Raw genomic sequence first — 22,617 nt, forward strand, 5'->3', positions numbered from 1 at the left:
TAGCGGTCAACATATTTGGTGTTGCCTGTACGACGGACCCAAGCCCTTAGACCATTACCTTGCTGTAAGAAAAGCATGGAAAAATGAATAATATATGATGTTACCTTACATCGCAGCGTTCGCAGGAGGAGCCTTAATTTACCATACTAATTACATGACAGAAAAAATGAGGTCCGACATAGCAGACCAATACTTAACCGCCCATGAGGATGACTAATCACATAATGGATTAGCGTCGGTGCGGCGTTCGATGTCAAACTTCCATCGACCATTCACTTTACCATAGCTGCGTATGTGCGTGTACTCTTCACCTTGGATTACATACCGCACGCAGTCAGGTGCCCATAAAGTGCACTCTTCATTGTCATGCATCAAGATTAACCTCAATCGGTTGATATCTTCAAACATGACATAATTTTTTATTTTGTAAGTTTGACCAACGGTCAGATTACGCCAGTGTGTCTGTTCAATGATCATTATACCTATGAAATATTCTTTGGTGAGTCCTTAACGCCTCCTGCGTCTTAAAAGCCTTAACACACCAAGGACAAGGTACACGAATGCCTTCCGCGTAATGGTCGATCTCCCTACATATAAGGTCGTAATCGTTGCACACCATGGTTAGGTAACCATTTGCCTCGTATTGTGTGAGTAACGCCTCTTGTTTAGGTGATAATACGCCGTTACCCTTAGGTGTCTTCAACTCCAAGCATAACCCATTATACTTTTTATGTGCATTAAGGACTAAGATGTCGGGTTGCCCCGCCTGATACCCTTTCTGCCAACATACTATCCTTTTGCTAGCTGAGTCCTGTAGTTCTCCAAGACCTGGTGCGAGCAGTAGGATAGGGTGGAATCGACGTATGTAGTTTACGACCTTCTTATGCAGGTCAAATTCATTTTCTATTTTGAATACCAACTTGTTAGGACCGTCAAAGCGCCGCTCTATTTCATACTTACCTGTTTTCCTGAGGGTAGGGAGAACGTCACCTAACACCCATTTTCTGAACTCCTTAGCTACGGACTTTTCAGATCCAAATATTAACTCATAAAGACCCATTTCAGTGATGTAAACGGAATGTGGTTGCGCATTAAGGGTGTCAGTCAGATTTACACCCTTTATAGACCTCAAAGTTACCTTGTTTTCCTCTGAGACGTGATCAGACGCCGCTTTTCTGGAATTTACGTAGCCCAAGGCATCAGCCACGGACTTTGCTTTGAAATAAAGTTTATCGCCTTGCACTATGCATTGCAGTTTGGTGTTGTTGTTTTCGAATACGCGAAGCATTATATACGTAAGGGATATTTTATCCTTTCTTGGATGAGGGAGCGCAGCGCGCGAATCAATACGCAACGCTCTTTAGCTGATTCATTTCTACGCTCAACTGGGCGTCAGACACCACGAAGATGTATGCGTTGATCTTGTCTGAGTCGCCTGCGCTAGCGTTTAAGTCACGCTTGATTTCCAGGGTAATGCCGTCCTGGGTATTTACCAGACGCAATCCCTGCCCATGTAAATCCTCGTCGTTGGTGGTTCGCATGTCAATCCACAGTGCATACTTATTGGTAAAGAACTCACCGGGTGCAACTTGATCCCCAAACTTTCTTTTTATTTCCCTGTAGATGTCTGAGGGCTTCATTCCCTGCGAATACACCTTATTTGGAACTCCATTGATGCTAATCCCGACGTTGGTGATGCCGGGGTTATGAAAGGCTTCAGAGTCGCGCTTACCGGCTTCATAAGGCTTAATAAATACCAACATCAGCCCCGTAAGACTACGACGTGGTCAATTAATGCTCTGAGTAATTACCGCGTCTGTCTTATCCAGGAAACTAAAGGTTTTGTACATTACCGCGTGGTCGTACAAGAAAGCCTTTCCAGCACTGTATTCCATGCCAGCGCTACGTGCTAGATCTTCGGAGTGTATGGTTTCATACTGCAATTCCAGGTTGGTAATGGCGTATGGATGAATACTTCCCGACAACGCAGTGCTTAACCCGCCAATGATGTTAGCCATGTTGGCTAAGGTCACTTCAAACTGCAACTCACTCAACTATCTAGGATAATAAACCCCGTGGCTGGTAATAGCCTCAAAGTCCAATGGTATTACGTATTTAGTACCATAGGCTGTCTTGATGGCCTTTGCATCTGCCACGTCAGTTGCGTCGCCAGAATCGGTAGGTTGTGTCTTGGTGGGAGTCCTAACCTTACGTAATATTGCGCTACCGATACCCTGCTCTATTTTTTGTGCCCTTTCGAATGCAGTCAGCCACAGATCTTTGTAGGTGGTGTACAGGTCATAGTTGTTTAAGTCTAAGAGGGATTCCCCGGCGAACTTTACGCGCATCTTAGAAACAATGTTGCGACCAAGGTTGTTAACGATAATCCTTTCATCTGTGGGGCTTGACTGCACCGCTAGGTCGAACCTTAAAGCCAGGGTGCCAGGAACCAATACTAGGTTATCCGTTAGGCGGGGCACGCCTACATACAGCGTCTCACCTGGCTTAGCGCTAGAAGGCGTGAATGTAACCCGGTGAAAGGTGCGTTCTGCTTTCAGTCCGCCAACCTGCTTAGGTAATATGTTGGGGTTTAACTTTGAGCTTATCATATATAATGGAAGTAGAAGGAACGGATTTTGACCCCACCACCGAAGAAGGTCAAGTCGACATTAACGACGATGAATACGAGTCTTTACTACCTAAAACCAACGACCCCACGGAATTCCGAGGTAACATGGTGCGTCGGTTTGGAAAAAGAGCCCGCGCCGGCTGGATGGCTTTCCTAGACAAATACCGCACTAAGAACCCAGGCAAACCCATACCAGAATACATAAAGCTCGATAACATCGACTTTGGTAGTAACACGATGATGAAGCCTCCTAGGAGCAAAACCGCGGAAACCAGCTTTGGTCCGGACGGCAACATCCCCGAAGCCCCCGGCGCTGCATGGCTTAGTAGGGTTCAGGAACAAATGGACGAATCCATGGAAGAAACCCCGGACGATTTTGATAGGATCAAGGAAGAATTCCCAAACTGGGATCCAAACAAAGTCCAAGTAATGTTTGACGCGGATAACGAATGGGGCAGGGAAGTCGTAGTAGCAAGGTTAAATAGGTCTAATGCTCATCCATATGTCATCAGGGACATAAATGGTAAATACTACGCAGATAAAAATATTCCTCCAACCCTTAGAAAGGCATTAGGAGAACCCAACTTACCCGAAAGAATGAGAGAAAATAGTGAGAATATTGACGAAGCCGTCGAAAGAGTTAAGACCATAATGCAGTGGCAACGAAAAGGTCCTGAGGCGATAAGGGAAGTAGAAGAGCTAAAGCAAGCGATGGAGGAAAGGGAAGCAGATTACATGCGGCAAAACCGACTACTCCTTGATGCTCAAAAGAGAGAACTTGACGACAAGAATCGACGCATATTAGAACTTAGAGAACAAAGAGACATTTCTCTTCGCGATAGGAACCAAGCCCAAAAGACCTTCGAGCTCGCCCTGCAAGACCTGGATATAAGCAAGGAAGAAGCCAAGGACTTACGTGCCACCATAGAGGGTTCTTTGGTGGAGCGGCGGCAGTTAGCTGCTGAAATCAACACTAAGGAAGAACAAATCCGGCAAAGAGATCAGGCTATTGAAGACCTGGAGGGGCAAATAGAGCGGCAGCAGGGAATAATCAATGACCAAACTCGCCCTGAAGAGGAAAGGGAGGCAGCACAAAGGGAATTAGGAGCCCTTCAGGAAAGAGTCGCGGAATTACAAGCGCAAAAGGACAACCTGGAAAGAGAATTGGGGCTTACCACCAAGGAAAAGGTAAAAAGAGCCCTTTTGAAGTATGGCGTTCCGCTGGCGTTTGCGGTCGCTATTTCAAGCGTAGTAGGAGTTATCCTATCAGCGCTTAAGGCTACAGGCGCGGGCGTAAAGAAATTAGGCAATGGGCTGACGGACTTGGGAAAAAAGATGGCAGCCGGCTTGCCTGGGCTGCTGGGTTCGGTTGTTTCCTTGGCACTTAGGGCTGGCGGCGAACTGTTGAAGTTCGTGGGCAACAACATTTGGATCTTGGTCGTCGCTATTGGAGTGGTACTCCTGAAGAAGATGAGGGGTTGATCTTATCCTTGTGTATTACTGGTGGCTTATCGTCGTCGGGTACCCGAGGTGTTCTCGACTTGGGATAAGTAAAGATAGTATTCGCGCCGCCTTGATAATGTGGAACTAGCGGCAGCACGCTCATGGTGCTAATGGGCTTATGATTCCAAATAGCATCCGGCGTAGGTTCGGTTGCCTTACCCGCAGCATTCATTCGCACGATGCCCCGTTTTACTACGGTCGCACCTCCATCACTGGGACGAATTTGCAGCTTCGCATATTGGCAGCTAGCTATCATGTGGAAAGACACTGGAGTTATATCTTCTGGGCTTCTCGGATATGGTTCACACGAAAAATGGGTTGAATGCCTAGCATTATTTTTTGTCCTGTAAGGCAACAACGGATGGTTATTCTCATCAACGATCCTAAAACCGGCATTGCATGAGTACCCCGCAGTAATGCTAATAGTGCACATGATCAATCCTAATCCCCCAACCTCTACCCACAATCCGGTGTCATGCCATTCGTCGTTTACGTAGTCCTTCTCCTCCAAATAATAAAGAAACCAATCTTCCTTTGCGTGCGGATTCATATATTACAGGGAACAAGTCCCCTTCGTTAGAAGGGGCAGCAAACATAGTTTGCTTCTAGAGACTAAGCACCGTAAGAGTGCTAATGGTTGCATGGTTATAAGCCGTATCTCTTTGATTTTCTATGCTGTTTATGCAAACACTCCCGGTGTCATCTACACGCATCTGCAGCTTTACCTTCCCATGGCAATCGGCGACCATGTGGAAAGTCCAAACGGAAAGATTCTCGGCGCTGCCGGGGTTTGGCTCTACGGAGAAATGCGCAGGCTCTCTGTTGTTCGTCTTCGCGCGCATAGGCTGCAGTACGCCATTCTCATCCAGGAACCTAAAGCCCACGTTGGTATGACTACTCGTACCAATGCAAATACTGCAAAGGATCAATTTCTTTCCTGAGTAATTCAAATTCACGGACATGCCCGTGACATCAACCCAAGACGCCTGGGTGTATTTTTTCTCGCCTGTGTAAGTCGTATAGACACAATCTACTCCAGCTACGTAGGGGTTGTTCATCGCCATATATAATAGCTCAGACCAATGCTTGCAGCTGCTAGACCGGCTTTTAATAAGTTATGGTCATATTCCTCAGGTATCGCAGGTAGGACCTTCTTTGATGGTTTCTTAACTGTGGGTAGCTTCGTTTCGTGTGACTTTTTTGGCTTCTCTACGAAGTGAGGAATGTTCCTAAGAGTGTCAGAGTTCACGTCGTTCACCCCAAACTTCATATCCTTAGTAGCTCGCTGCAGTTTGTTGTTGTATCCTACTACAGAACCAGTATTTATAGATAAATTACTAGGCATTAACCAACAACCCGGGGCTACTGCATAGTCCAACCTCACCTTAGAATTTTGTATGGCTAGTTGGTAACGCTGTACGCCCTTGCTAATGTCGCCCTCCAAGATTGAACTTTCGAATAGAATCAAGGCTTCGGCTCGCGTCTCTTCTGCGGCGCCGGTATTTCCGATTATACTGGATCGGGTGTTTACCTGAGCTCCAAGGATAGAATACACGTAAGCTTCTATGCTGCGGTTTAAACGGGCAAGGCCGGCTTTGGTTAGTCCTTTACCTTCTGGGGGTATGAAATTAAGATATTGCTTCGTTTGCTCGTCGTTGGTAATTTTGATAATCAGTGGATTAGCCCCTGCATACTTACCACCCTCGTCTTTGAACAGAGGTCCGTCTCTGACTTCCTTAGTGGTCTTAGCGTTTGGTTCAAAGAAGGTGCTACTGTCGTGAGTTTCCTTATGATACCCAGTATTCCATCGTAGATTCAATGCATGAACTTCCTTATCACTTAGCTCGTGTCCACCAATCCCCCAATAAGCCCAAATATGTCCCAAACCATTGTTAGCACCGGCAGTACATCGGAAATCCTTCCCTACAACACCGAACTCCTTACAAAGTCGGTCGTAAGCAGGAACGTTGTATTTATTATCTCTTGGATAAAACGTGACATCTCCCGGCAGCGCAATAACACCCATTTCATGCAGTATTCTTCTAACCGTGAAGTGAAAATGAAACATAAATATTGAATTCTTCATCAAGCTTGCGCTTACACCACAGCCGCTAGTGGCACACCAAACTGCAAAGTTTAGTTGCTGCGGCCAATAACGCATGTTAGGACCACTTAACCATTCATGAGATTCCTTAGCGGTGGTATGAATAATGGGTACGTCTTTGAAGATATCCCGCACCTTTAACGGAAAGGAATGCTTGTTAGAAATCCGCATGTTCAGCGTTAGGTCCAAGCTTGGGTGTTTATCAAATGAAACTGCGGGTATCGGATAAGTACTGGTACCAAGCAATAATTCCTTTGACCAACTGGGTTCAACATGCGTTGGCGCTGGCGTTGGCTTATACATTGGCGAATGCTTCAGTTGATCGTCTATTTGATTAACCAGCGTAGGCTTCAAATCCTCGTTGCTGTACATCCTAGAGCCGTTATAGTAAATACCATCGGGTCTTCTTTCGAACTTACTGGGGTCTGCATGTGGAAACATCTTCCTAAATGCTCTCCAATTCCAGTAATCCCGGTTGTCGTGATGTGGCTGCTCCTCAATATCATTCCCAAAAGCGTCGTACATTAGTATATATAATGGATGTTATACCATCAGCGCCTCCACTTTATCCTGAACTTCCTAAGGAACCTAACGAATTAAACGCTGAAAACTTTCGTCTGAATAAAGCGAACTTAATCCTGGCTTACTTGGAAGGGCAAACAAAACACTATGAAAAAGTTAGAAAAAAGTACGTTAGAGCCCGGAGTACGCTACATAAGATTGCGATAACTTCAGGATCCATATCCGTTGTGTTAACGGGCTCCGGCGTTGCTACTTCGCTTACTGGGCCGGGAATAATCGTTGGAGTTCCTTTGGCCGGCGTTGGGGCAGCCTGTGGTATTATCTCGGCTGTTGCTACGGGCATTATGAAACAGTTGTCAAGCAAAATATCAAAACACGACACGACAATAGCTCTGTCAAGGGCTAAAGTAAATACGATCACTGACCTTGTCTCAAAGGCTTTGCGTGACAGAAAGATAGACGACGTAGAATTCTCGCTTATCTTAGCCGAAGAGGAAAAGTACGAGAAATTAAAGACTAACATAAGGAATAAAAAAACAGTCGTAAGAGATCTTTCCGAGGAATCTCGCAAAAAGATCTACCAGGAGGCAAAAGAAGAGCTTCAAAGAAAGCTTGCTCAGTAAACATCTGCTTCGAAAAGAGCGTGACGGGATTCTATTTACATATCGAACGTCAGTCTAGAAATTATGCAGATTAAATATAATAATTTTCACATACATAAGCGCCCAGATGTGTCTGGCGTTCGCTCGTGATCGTGGGACTTTGGAGCTGGGGAGGCCTAAAGTCCCGAGTTCGAGCCTCGCTGTAGACGCATTTGGACCGGTTGCTGTGAGTGAAAAAAAAAGCCTCCCCACACTCACAGCAACCGTGGGGGGAGGGGTAGAAAGTGCGATTCAACCCCGCGATGGGGGGTTTCGTGAGGAAAAGTTGGAAAAGTCAGGGGGTGTCTCGGGACGCTGTCCGGAGTTCACCCTCTGGTGGGTCGTAAGAAAGATATATGTGTACGTACTAGAGGGCCTCTGGCGCGGGATGAAATAAGCCCCGTAAGCCCAAAATGCAAAAAACCCCACTGGGGATAGCTTGGTGTTCTGCGCGATGCATTCCCCAGTGGGGTTTCTGGCAAAATAAACGCCAGTTTTGCATTTTTATTTTCTCGGAATCCATCCTAACAGGGGGTGGTTGGGGTCTATTTTGTAAAATATTTCGTAAATTACATCAGGATAATAAGGAATATCCTTATTCAGCCGACAAAACATCCACTCGGCTTTTGTCATATCAGAAACCTCGGGAATAGACTTACCGGTAATTTCAGACAAAAGATAGGGAATAGCTTTGTAATATTTCCCTAGTTTTAATTTTTTCAATGTCTTCCTTAAGCTTTGCGGGGTTGGCTCTTCTAAATGGTCTACGATTTTCTTCTTTACTTCGTTGTCTAAATATACCGGCCGATAACCTTGGATATGACTCATCCAGTCCCTAAAGTATTTTATTCTCTTGTATGGGGTCTTCTTACGACCTCCATTGGCGTAATATTGCTCTTTGGTAGCATTTGGTACGGCATTACGAATATTCTTACCACACTCGTAACACTGTGCTGACGTGTCGTCTTCTATTTGCATTTTCTTACCACAACAAATATACTTATTTGGTGGTGGGGTAACAAACTTGGGTTTCAAGCACTTTACACAGAAATCATAAGCAAACTCTTTACAATCTTCGCACTCCATATATAGACTAACATATTTGCGCTGTTGCCCCCAACCACACTTGGAGTGGGTCGTTTCCGTAGGTGGATTTTTGACACGGGTCTTGCCCGTGTTGAGATTGCGCTGGAACCCCCATTCCCTATACTACTTACCCGTTCCCGGCTGCTATGGTATTTGTACTCAACTGAGTATATAACGGGATAAAAATAAAAAATACCAGATAAGATATATAAGAGTAATGATCCAACAAAGTTGATTTCAAATGTTCTTATGTTACACGGGTATTACACGACAAGACGTCGTTTGATATTCATTACATTCACCTGGTGTTGTAGAACTAGTGCGTTGGTGCTCAATATCCCCTAAAATAACTATTACTATCTGTATACTCATCATTTAATGCAATATCATCATGGATTATTTTAAATTTCTTATTTATTCATTAAACATTTATAATGATAATAATAATAATAATAATTTATTACACTTATATTGCGCAATTATCAATATGGGAAATTTTCAATTGCGTATTACAATACTTAATGAATCGTTAAGCAAGCTAATAAGAATTCAATTCAAACAGTTGCAGCCCTAAGAACTTACAATTACGATATAGAAATGGAGAAAACGAAAAAAAATAAAAAAATAAAAAAAATATTAATCTATAAAAATATCAAATGAATTAAAAACTAGTCGCAAAAAGCTTTCTTAAAAAGATGCCTCTTAATATCTTTCTTAAAACTATTTATATTAGTAATATTTCTAATAGTGTTAGGAAGCGAATTCCATAGCTTAGGAGCGGCCACGTGAAAAGAGCGAGCACTTAATGTGGATAATGATTTGATTATACTATAGTTAAGAAATAAGTTATTATTTTAAGTACATCTAATTAGTAAATGCTACTCTATTATAAAGATTGCATGTACATTTACTTTATTTGAATAGACTTGAACTTGAACATAAACTTTAAAAACAACAACAAACGAACAAAACAAAAATAAATAAATGAAAAATTAATATGGAGGTTGACTTTCTTAGACGCCATCGTTTTAAACGTTGATGGGGCAATTATTGGATGGGGTTGAGCATGTCGTAAATTATCAAGACCTAGGCTGTGATTTTACCTGCCGAAGCCGAAGGCTGAGGCAGATAACACAGCCAAGGTGTTGATATTTACGATATTATGCGATACCGAATTCAATAATTGCTTTATTATACATTTTGTATACTGGAAGAACATTAACATGAACATTGAATTATAGAGACAAGAATTATGAACGCCATGATGTCGCGTGAAAAACGCAAAGAGTTTTTAATTCAGAAATATTTCAAGAATTCTCCATAAAATATATGAAAATAATAATAATAATAATAATAGATATGTTCTTATATAGCGTATTATAGATTCTCAATGCGCTTTACAAATATTACGATGAAATTGTTAAGTGATAAAGTAGATAAAAATTATAGAGACAAGAATTATGAACGCCATGATGTAGCGTGAATCAGGGATTGGCTGAGGGCTCTCGACCAATCACAATTGAGATACTTAGTAAAATGTATAATAAAATCTATAAACTTGACTGATTGGTTTGCATCCAAATAGTGGTGAATAGCCGTGAACAACAGGTCTCGTTTAAATTCACATTTAATTTGGCTTAGACCTCTTTACCTTGGTCGTGATTCAAACCACATTCCCAACAGTATAATTTCTTTTTTTAACGGTCAGTTGTGCATTAGCTAGAAGACACATGAATATGGATAAAACCTGACAAATAACTATGTAGCTGAAACGTTTTAGTGTTATCTGCAGTCGTGAACTTGCTAGGGGCTTCCCAGCCCTCAGTGATGACGAATAAACCATTTAATGACTGTCAAGTGACTGAGCCCATGCATAAGGAAACACTACTTGAGATAAGCTATCCTCCTGGAAATGTGCTCAACATTTGCTTGACCTGTGCAGTCTAAACACTGTGGTTCAAAGAAGGCAAGTTTTACATTGTCAATGGTAGATTACCAGAAAACGTGGGGCGTAAACGGATAATGCTTATTATTGCCCTCAGCCAATCCCTGATATCGTGTGAACTCAACATGATAAATGTATTATCTGTAGGTTTTCTTACAGATAATAAATTTATCATATCAAGTTCATTCAAGGTTACGCTGTGGTAGCTTTGCCATGGCATTGCCATATCCAGGGCCGTAACCAGGGGGAGCACTGGGTGCACGTGCATCCCCCATAAAAGCTTAAGGTCCATTTTATTGGTTCTGCTTTCTTTTGGTTACCTTTTTTTCTTTTCGATTTTATTCGATGTGCACCCTCCCTGTAAAAGTTCCGTTTACGGCCCTGATCTCTTGGAAGAAAAAGATTTCAAAAACACCAAAAGTTCAACCAAAGGGGCTTATAAAGTTTTGAGTAATTACCTAAAGGAAAAAAACCTCCAAGAACCAAAGGACAAGAAATTAATATTAAATTTATATTCGAAAAGCTCTCTCCACAGCTTGAGGTTCGGAATCAATAGACACTTCAAAAATACCCAAGGAACTGACATTATAAACGATTAAGAGTTTGGTGAGGCAAATAAAGTTTTTCTAGCACAGTGTGTTGAGTTAAAAAACAAGAACTTGGGAAAACTCATCACAAACCTCCAATCCTCGAAAATGATACAGTAATAAAAAACTCTATGCGTGTGGAGTTTTTGGCTTACAAGACCCAAGAACCCCAAAATTAAATATTTTTTGAGATAATGCTGTTTTTGTTTTTCTGCCGCCGTGGTCGTCAAAACCTCGGAGAGTTAAAAATTTCAGACTTCTCATTCAGCTTAGACGACAAAGGATCTCGATACGTATATAAAGCTGGCGACCAGCTGACAAAAAAAAAAACAAACAAAAAAAAAAAACAAAAAAAAAAAAAAAACAGGAGAGAGGACGACGATGGTTTAGAAGGAGGAATTATTATAAGTAATACCATGGCAATGAGGGATATTACTGATTAAGGTGGACCCCCTCACGCTTGACCGCTACCCTCCACTTTTGGAACGCTGGTGCATAAACGTGTTTTATCCGATTGCAAATCTTCTTTGCCATAAGTCACATAAAAATTGAATTAATGTTAACACGTGATTATCATGAAATATTTGTTTTCGTTTAGAAAATAATTTTAGCCTTGCAGAGCGTTCAACACTAAAATGCTTCGTACCACATCATTATATACTAGATGCCTCCATTTGTAGGGATTTTTGAAAAAATCTATCTAGCTAATTATGAGATATCTGAGATTATTTGAATATAGTGCATAATCTACTTCAAAACTAAACAATGGATTTCATACGGCCGAAATTAATATTTCAGAGCTATATATTCACAAAAGTCATTGCTCATTTAGTTTTACTCTGTATCTAGTTTTAAAAGGAACATTTTGAAGGTAATCGACTTATGCGATTTTGTGAAAACGTATAGTGCAGAAGACGGGGTAAACATTTGATGCGCACTTTTCATCGCAGTTTTCTAGTCAATCTTACTAGATCTTCCATTATTCTAAAATTCGCTGATCATTTCTCTCAAAATTACGTCAGGATACAAATTAGAACTTAAATTAATATTACACAAAATTGCAAGACTATTGAACTCATTTAATGCGATCTAAAGCGAACGAGAAATACATTTCCCAACGATTTGATGCTCTGGGAATTCTATTGTTTGCTAATGATCACAACATCAAATTCTTTCGTACCATGCACGGTCTGATCTCGCTTGGCTGCTTTCCGATTACTCTTGGAAGCACAAGTAAGAGAGCGTTTGGTTAGCAAAATGCTAATTAAAACTTAAAATGTTTTCTTAAAACTACTTCAATGACATAATAATTTGTTTAAGAACTCTCATTGGAATGTCTTTTTGTCAACACAGAAAACATATAAATCAAGGAATAAATTTTTGCTTTACTACAACTTGACCAGAATGGCGGAAGGTCGTTTTAGCTTTTTAAAAGACGCTGAAGTCGAGAGTGTTAGAGAAACTACAGTTCCAGATAACACCAAAAGACACACTGCATGGAGTACCAATGTATACAAACAATGGGCTCAAGCAAGAGACAATGAATTTAAGGACTTTGAGCCTGAGAACAAGGAGTTAACTTTAAACGTTAACTTCTTGCTTTTTGTTTCAAAATGGCTTTGCGCATGCGTGAAGGCTGCCCTTGCACCGAGAAAATTAACCTTTGCGTAAAACATTAGATTGTAACAAGTTGGTAATTTTAGTCCATTATAACGCATGCGCAAAGTTTGTCCTAGCGTGTAGAATCCGACTCTAAGACCAATTTCTCTATCCCACATTGAATAAAGCCTGTGGCAGGGTGGTATACATCCTCATTAAAGATGCATAATATTTCGAACCGGGTCATTTTAGACTCGGTGTCCCGATGATTACGTTACATGAGGGACAGCCTCTCATGAATAACATGAGGGATATTTAGTTTCTAAATATCCCTCATTCATATGGATGAGGGATATTTATTTTCTAAATTTCCTTCATGTCATTCATGAGGGAGGGATGTTAGTGATTAAACGTCCCTCCAAAAACAATGGATCCCGAGGTGATCATGGTATTACATATGAAAGTCCCGGACTGAACTGCCCTGTTGTCTCGTTAGAACTTTATATCCGCAAATATCTAAGCCCAAAGAACCAGTTTCTGTTCCAAAGATCGAAGAAAATTAAAACGCATGAATTGGTGTTCACGAGATTTGTTATGACAACATGCTAGTTGGTGAACGGATGCTTTGAGAGAAAATGAAGTTTATCTCCGAAGAAGCAAAACTTTCGAAGATGTGTACCAATCACTCTATTAGAGCTACTTCTCTAACCATCCTGAATAAGGCTGGATTTTAAGCACGCCACATCATGTCGGTATGTGGTCATAAAAGCGTGTAATTTTGAACTTTTTGAAAACCCGCTCGTGCAAATTTATTCCAAAGTGCACTCGAAACCATGCACTTTCCTATACAAATACTAGCGTAGCTGTAAAAAGCGAAACTCTTAACTTATCGCCTACATTTACTGTTTCACAAGAAGAATTTTTGATGGGAGAATTTAATGCTAGCAACTCCCACTCAGAAATTTCAAAAAACTATAATTTTGTGAATTGTAACTTCACTTTCAATAGCCAGTGCTAAAGTTTTTTTACCTATCCTTTTTATGAGAATGCCATTTCTCGTTTGCTTCTGCCTGATACTCTTAGAAAAATATTAAGGCCATCGGCGACGTTGTTGTTGTTGCTTTATCTTTTAGGCTTACATAACACATATTTCTCAGTTTGCATAATGTTTATATTCTTATGTGTATTTATATCAAGAATTATGTACAAAACAATTATTTAAGGAATCCTTAACTTAATTCTACGTCACGAGCGCCCATCATGGCCGCCACCTTTATTGGGCTTATATTTGTTTCATGGTTAAATAATCTGCATTATAAGAACTCTTGCTGCCTCTTCATCAATACACCGGCAAGACCGTGAATATAAGGTACAATTTGAAATGGAAATCTTCGCAAGCTTTGGCGGGAAACTTAAATTCACTTCTATAGCTCATAAAGGATTTTACTACACCAAATTACCAATTACTAAATGGAACAAGCATGGCTATATATCCTTAGCTATACCTGGCCACGATCAACCTATAAATGTCACAATCTACGTTGATATCGCCAGCAATCCTGGTCCTATCCTGAACAGTTTTGATATTAACTCCAATCAATCAACTACAACACATTTTACCAACAATACTACTAATCTACGATACACAACCAGCCAACTACGATCCCTTCGAAAGAATGCATATCTACCAAAATCATCTACTATCTTGCTTCTTAAAGAACTTGAACTTTTTCGATTTAGGAGAAAAAGAGCCGGTAGAAAGAAAATCCAATCATTATCTACCACAAATGACTAAGCAAATTAATGATGTATGTAAATCGTCCTATCTTTCACTACGAAACCTTGGAAAAATCAGGAATTATCTAGATCAAACTACCACTGAAAAACTAGTTCATGCTTTTGTGTGCTACGAAATTGATTTCTGTAATAGCCTCCTTTTTGGTATTCCGATGGAGCAACTTGACAAACTGCAACGTATATTAAATGCAGCTGCTCGCATTACTATCAGAGCAAAGCAATTTTCACCCATAACACCTATACTCAATCGTCTTCATTGCTTGAACGTTGCCAAAAGAATTGAATTTAAGCTTTTAACGGTCACATACAAAGCTATAAACGGTATCGCTCCATCCTATATAAGTGATATTCTCAAAATACACCAACCTAATCGTAAGCTAAGGAGTGCCACACAAGGAGTAATTTTAAAACAATCTACATATCGTACTAAGTCATATGGTGCTCGTAGCTTTGCCGTAGCAGCGCCCAGACTATGGAACCGTTTGCCACCAGATATAAAAACATCGCAGTCTTTGGAAATATTCAAGAGAAAACTAAAAACAGTTTTGTTCAATTTGTAATTTTTATCTACTTTATCACTTAACAATTTCATCGTAATATTTGTAAAGCGCATTGAGAATCTATAATACGCTATATAAGAACATATCTATTATTATTATTATTATTATTTTCATATATTTTATGGAGAATTCTTGAAATATTTCTGAATTAAAAACTCTTTGCGTTTTTCACGCGACATCATGGCGTTCATAATTCTTGTCTCTATAATTCAATGTTCATGTTAATGTTCTTCCAGTATACAAAATGTATAATAAAGCAATTATTGAATTCGGTATCGCATAATATCGTAAATATCAACACCTTGGCTGTGTTATCTGCCTCAGCCTTCGGCTTCGGCAGGTAAAATCACAGCCTAGGTCTTGATAATTTACGACATGCTCAACCCCATCCAATAATTGCCCCATCAACGTTTAAAACGATGGCGTCTAAGAAAGTCAACCTCCATATTAATTTTTCATTTATTTATTTTTGTTTTGTTCGTTTGTTGTTGTTTTTAAAGTTTATGTTCAAGTTCAAGTCTATTCAAATAAAGTAAATGTACATTGCAAATATACACCACTGACCTGCAAATAGTATAAACTAATCGAGGCTATCGGTCTTGATAATTTACGATATCATGCTCAACCTCATCCAATAATTGCTTATTGACTGAATTGGTTATGAAAGTCGTGAAGCCATATGATAATGAAGTCTTTTCCGTTTTAACAAACAAATTCCATCTATTCATCAATACCTCCCTTACTTCTCTCCATCCATCCATCCATTTATCCATTCATTCATGCTTCGAGAATCACTAATAGCATGTTATCAGATAATCAAGCCCCAAAAATGCATGTCCTCCCTACAACGATTAAAGTGTCATATGCATACTATCTACATCTTGTATTTTATGTGAGTTTGAACTTGATTCAAATAATGAGGTTTATCGTAGACTTGAAGACTCGCCTCTCGGAATATCAATATCGTGTTTATCAAGTCAGCCAATTTTTTCCGATCAAATTTTGCTCCCTTCAGATCATTTTTCCTGCTATCTTGAAAACCCAAACTCATTTTTTGATCCCTGTATCATCAGAATGGGTGTGGATCATTTAAGATAACAGAAGTCAACTCGATGCATCTATTAGTGATGTTCTTTATTCAAATAGCTGAGTGCAAAATAGACAGGACACTCGAGGTTGGGACGCGCTTAAGACGACTACGTCTTTGGTTTAACAGGCATATTAATTAGTAATCTATAAACCGCCATTCCCGCAATTATTAATATCATCAATTATTATCACCGAAGTACCCTATGTTGTGTGAAAGATGATGAATGATATCTGGTTCAATCTTGTCTAAAACGTTAAAAAGCTAGGTGGGGGTTTTTGTTTCGGCCCTCAGGCCGAAACAGTCACTACATTCGGTTTGCCGGCCCATAATAGTCTCCGTGCGAGTCATTTAGCTGTCAGAGTTTTGGGACCTAATCCAATCGCATGCAGTTTCCAGATCACGTGTATCGAAATAACCAATCATAAGGAATGAGAAAATGTAAAACATTTCACCATGCGGAGTATTTCGGAGAGTTGCGGCGAATCGTTTAAGAGGTAGGTGTTTAGACTGTATTTTGCCCTTTCGGCATGACGCCGTTTTTTGGAAAAAATATATTATTTATTAACCCCACGACAATGTGTATTTTATTTGTAGGTCAATATCTAGGTCCAAGTTGTCAAATAGGTAAGTTTATATTGAAAAGTTATCCAAAAGCTTTTGTGATTGTGCGGTAAATTAAGGCAATTGCCAGTCTCAGCTGCCTGTGAGCATAAGTTGAGAAAACTGGTGAGTTTATCTATGTAACTAACAGTTGATGCATACTAGTATATATTTTGTGAAGGAAGCTTCCGATATGTCGTAGCTTCGTGCGCATCTGAGGACATGTTTTTGGTATCAGATATTATTTAAACTGGGCCCTAAAAACCAGTGCGTACTTTACAACTTTATCGGTAGATGTCTGAAATTATCAGTTTCCATTTATTAATTTTCTGATTTAAAGTATTTAATTTCTTGGATTCGGTAATATTCGGTAATATTGACCAAAAGATGTCAATTTTAAAAAGATTTTGGTTCGCGTTTCTTTTAAAGCTACGGTATAAGAGCTGAAAACGTTTAGGAGCACAATGAAGGTTCAAAAAAGTATCCTACATTCAACATAGCGCGTACAGTAATGCCCATGTGCCAAAATATTTTGCACTTTGTACTAGCTCTGCTCTGTTCTATACGCGAGCATTGTTTTTATCTATTGTCGGGATCTCTTTTAGCTCATTTGTTCGGGGAGACGTTATATGTATGTACGTTGCCCTGTTTTTCCCCCCCCAAAAAAACTACGATGTCGATGTTTCAAAGCAAGAACCACTAAGATCTTCAAAAGAACTATTTACGATGTGTTTCTTCCAAGAGAATTTTATAACAAATGTTTCTATCGAAATTTTCGTAAGACTTTGCAGCGTGGAATTCGAGGCGTACCGTGAGAATTTCTGAACGCAATAATTGTTGGTGAAATATTGTCTCCGCCCCTTAGCAACATTTGACATTCCCCCTAACAACGGCAAGTTCAACCATGCTTTTGTGTAGTGTCGATTTCTAAATGTGAATAATCTCGTTCTGTTCTCCCAAAGAATGTCTCTCAAGAATAATAGGTATTGATAAGTGTTATCTTTACACCTAGTTAAAAAAACGTGGGGTTCAAAAAAAAAAAAAAGGTTATAACATCAAAGCTACAAAGTTACAGCGATTTCCACTTGAGCGCACCGCGCGCCGAATTTGTTGATTTTGAAACGTTCGCTAATTAGCGCGTCTGAAGTGTCAGACAGTCCGTCTCGGTCGGCCAAACGTTGCACAAAGCGTGAGTGAACGTCTTCTTTGATCGTGAGAACCGCGCGATGGTTTGTATCAGGTGAAGGTGGAGTATTCTCCACAAAAGTTTATATTGAACATTTCTGCCGTCTTAAAACCTCAATCAGCTCTAGATCTTCGGCTGAGAGTTCACTTGGGTTCCCACCTGCACCATCTCTCGGTTTTTCAGTTAGTCCTGCGCACAAGCGCTCCCATATTTTTCGAACCGTACTTGTAGTGACTCTAAACTTGGTTGCAACAGTTTGGTAGAAACCCGGAAAAATTTCTGTGACATCACTATCAAGAACAACAATTTCTTCGAAGATCTGTGTTCAAAGGACGACCATTTTCATAGGTACGGCCAGCTTTACTTAACTTTACATTGTGTTGTGACATTTTCCCAAGAACCCCAAAGGTTCTTTTGACGATCGAGCAACGTTTGGTCGACCGAGACCGACTGTCTGACACTTCAAACGCGCTAATTAGCGAACGTTACAAAATCAACAAATTCGGCGCACGGTGGGCTCAAGTGGAAATCGCTGAAAGACCGAAGGGGAGCATGGGAAGACAAACGATTATGCTAATTTCATGCGTATTGCAGTTTTCCCTTCCTGTGCACATTTGATGCATCATGGCTTTGGCATGTTGTTAATCTAGGTCCACCGACTTTGCTCTACTGTGCATTTTTACATGTCTATATGCAAATATAATACACATTTCAGAGTACCCAAAATCCTTTTCGGTCTAAGCTTTGATGATATGACCTTCTGGAACCCAACTACGTTTTTTCAATTAAGTGTATACCACATCCACATGATCTTGCTATATGGCAATGCTAGATTCAGTCTAAATCTTTGACTGCCTATTTTTTGATTTGCATAAACATAGCCACCACATAGAGTGCACGCACAAAACCTGTAAACGATAACTAGTATTAATTAGCACTACTTTATACAGAATACTTTGTTTTCTATTGTTTATCACTATTTAGTACTAAAACTTGGTATTTGCTTCAATGTTTAGTGCGAGCACCCTAACTCATGGTATAAAAACGTTTCTTAAATCTGTTTTTTTTTTCTGTTGCAGAAGAACTCTTTTAAAGTTTCAAAGCAGGAATTATTATATAAGTAAATATTTATTCAAACTAACAAAACTAATGCACATCAAACCATGACTTCAATTTGATGGCATTTCTGCTAAAAGGGTCATAGAATCTCATTAACAACCCCAAACAAAGATTAGGAATGTCTCACTTCAATTTCGAGGAATCACTTCAACGCCTTCAGAATAGTGCATTACTTGACATTTCACATTTGTTACAAGCAGCACAAAGAGAGTTAACCAATTTACCACCACTACAAGATCCTTCATGTTTTGTAGGACACTTGAACTCACTTGCAAATGTTGATTGGATTGCACATTCAATGTATCCTAATGATGCGCCATCTGATTTCTGGCCACAAAGTGTGGTTGGTGATGGTAATTGCTTATTTCGTTCAGCAAGTGTTATTGTCTATGGTGATCAATCACACCACATTGAAATGAGACTAAGAGCAAGCATTGAACTATTAACAAACCTTGAATATTATCTTCAACCAAATTTAATGTTTCATACAACTGACAACATGCTCTTATTTTGGTTAGCACATTATTCAGCATCTAACACCTTGAGCTATCTTGATATGCATATTTCCTCAAATTGTAGGACTGTACTGTTACATTGCATCATTGAAGGCTTAACATTATGTACCTGGGTAGGCTTTTGGCATATAATAGCATTATCTTCAGTTTTTAGAGTGCCAATTCAAAGTATTTATCCTAGTACCTCAGTTGGCATAAGTGAAACAAGTACAGTAAGATATGTTTTGAATAGACTAGTTTTCCCATTTTCAATTATGAACAATACCATAGTGAACATAATGTGGACATCAGCACATAGAACTGCCAATGTTATGTGGAGCCCAAATCATTTTGTTCCATGTATAAAGTATGTTTTACATCATGCAAATGAAGTTCCCAATACTACATGCAGTAGTATGCCTGTTCAGAAAATAAAACTCAGTCTTAAAAGAAGTCATATTGAACAATCTCCTACTTTGAAGTCTAAAGTCTTCACATCTAATCTAAACAAAAAGCCTTTGATTTCTAAAGAAAATATTGATGTGAAGCCTAATCAGTTAATCAAAAGATCACACTCGCAAGAAAAAAATTTACCAATCAATAATACCAAAAAGACTGGGCATGAGGATAGTATAAATAATACATTGTTTGAAGCAGATATAAAATCCTTTAATGCATTCATTGGATTAATCCCAGGTAATTCCTGTTATTAGTGCCAACGCCAGTTGTTTCCTGATGAGACAAAACTAATGAGCACTGGATATTTTGTTTGTGGAAGATGTTCATCAGCTGTTAAAAAAAATGAAATTCCAGCTCTATCTTACACAAATCAGCTAGACCCTGGAAACATTCCAGAAGAATTGGCTAACTTGAATATTATGGAAAAACGATTAATCTCTCAGATACAATTATTCATAACTATAGTTACCTTGCCTGGTGGTCAATTTGGAGAAAAAGGACAAGCGATTCACTTTCCTTTGAATGTAGCTGAACAGTGGAATCAGTTACCAAGACCACACTCTGATATCATTATGATTAGCACAGATCCTTCAAATTCAGCATTATCTCCTGTTTCACAATCAAAAGTGTACAAAGCTCTGCTTTGACTAAAAAGCAACAACCCCCTATATAAAAACATAAGCATATTACTGCCAAATACAAATCATGAAACATCTCAAGATCTTTATACAAATAGTTTTGATAATATTTTGAATAGCTGTCATGTATCAGGATTTACATCAAGTATACAACCTATGCCAAACATAAAAGTTGACGATGTGATAAGTGGTAATATACAAAGCCATATGCCTAAAGCAGATTACACTATAAGTCGTTCCAAATCACCTCCAATAACTATATTAGGTGATATATCTGTTCCGATAGAAGAACTTGCTTTTCCTTGGCTATTTCCATATGGAATAAATGGATTTACAACAAAAAGGAAACCGAAGCTCACAGATTTGCAGTATTTTCAAACAAGACTCATTAATACTGACAAAAGATTTTCTGCTGACATTTCATATATTTTCTTTGCAAACTCATTGTATGAGGCAAGAAAACTTGCTGACTGTGTATCAGTAGCGCTCAGAATGAAAAATATAACAAAACGAAATCGTTCAGCTCTAACTGCTGGTGATTTACAATATAAATTAGATGCTGATTTAATTGAGGATTCATACATTTTTATGAAAAGCATAAGAGGTACACCGGCATATTGGAGAAATGAGCTTCTTAATTTACTTGCCAAAATAAATACATTGGGACCTCCAACATGGTTTATAACACTTTCAGCTGCTGACCTCAGATGGCCAGAATTATTCAGAACATTGTCTCCAAATACTGAAATTGATAACATTTCTAAAAGTGAAAAATGGAAATTAATGAGAGAAAATCCCATTCTTGTAGCAAAACACTTTAACAGACGTAAGAATGCCTTTATGAAACACATCCTCAAAGGAAAATCAAAACCTCTTGGAGAGATTACAAACTTTTTTATAAGAATTGAATTCCAAATGAGAGGAAGTCCTCACATCCACATGTTTCTATGGGTATCCAATGCTCCAGACCTAGATACTGAAACCGGTTTAAGAGATGCACCTTCCTTTATTGACAAATACGTTTCAACTAGAATTCCTGAAGCAAATGATCTTGACCTCCACTCTTTAGTGAAAACTCTTCAGATACATCAACATACATCAACATGTAAGAAAAATAGCCAGCATTGTCGATTCGATTTTCCAAGACCTTGCACATCACACACAAGAATAAAGTCACATATAGACCCTGGGAATACTTCTCGATTTTATGTAACAAAGAGAGGACCAAATGATCAAATGGTCAATGCTTATAATCCACATATTCTCAAATCATGGAGAGCTAATATGGATATTCAAATGATTAGAAGTGTGTATGGTGTAGCACTTTATGTTTGTACATATATTTGCAAAGCAGAACCCAAAGCTCTAAAACAAGCTATTTGCAATGCCCTGAATCAATTACCTGAACACTGTACACAAAAAAACGTCTTCATAAAATTGGCTCTGTTGTACTTTCACATAGACAAATTTCAGCACAAGAAGTAGCATTTCGAATGATAAACTTACCATTAGTACAATCATCAGTTGCAACTGTTTTTCTTAATAACAGAAAACCGGAATATCGTCAAAAGATACTAAAGCCACTGTGTGAAAGACAAAAACTTAATGACAACTCAACTGATATTTTTGAAACAGGTTTGTCCGACTACTATACACAACGTCCTTGTGGAGAATTTTGGGATAAAATGTCTCTTGCTACATTTCTTTCCCAGTATACACTGTGTTCAGATAAACAGCATGACAACCATAGACAACCATGTTATCCTATTCAAAACACCAACAAAAGAATTAGACAACGCACAAACTTTGCTTGTGTAAGAATGCCAAAATTATCACTTCATTCACATGGTGATGAATATTATTACTCTCAACTTTATGCATTCCTGCCATTCCGCAATGAAAAAGATATCGTTCCAGAAAATGAAACATTGGCAAGTATATTTCTGAAGCACGAAAACAACTTAGACCTTAAAGCCATTCCTTACCACAAATTTCACTCAGAGCTCAAAAATGCAGTACGAATGTTAAGACTTATCGAAAATGGAGACACAGATTTTG

The 22,617-nt window shown here is 39.2% G+C and overlaps 1 protein-coding gene and 2 pseudogenes across 3 annotated transcripts in view; 2 read left to right on the forward strand and 1 right to left on the reverse strand.

Annotated features, from left to right (window-relative positions):
- LOC116300742 (von Willebrand factor C and EGF domain-containing protein-like) overlaps nt 1-22,617 on the reverse strand; it is a 56,655-nt gene that overhangs the window by 27,828 nt on the left and 6,210 nt on the right. The window lies entirely within an intron of this gene.
- On the forward strand, nt 9,552-11,460 carry LOC148912931 (uncharacterized; annotated as a pseudogene).
- LOC148912932 (uncharacterized) lies at nt 12,422-13,634 on the forward strand (annotated as a pseudogene).

This window comes from Actinia tenebrosa, unplaced genomic scaffold, assembly GCF_029948245.1.
Source record: "Actinia tenebrosa isolate PJP-AT-01 unplaced genomic scaffold, QUT_ActTen_1.0 PGA_scaffold10__47_contigs__length_13832649, whole genome shotgun sequence".
NCBI classification, from domain to species: Eukaryota; Metazoa; Cnidaria; class Anthozoa; order Actiniaria; family Actiniidae; genus Actinia; species Actinia tenebrosa.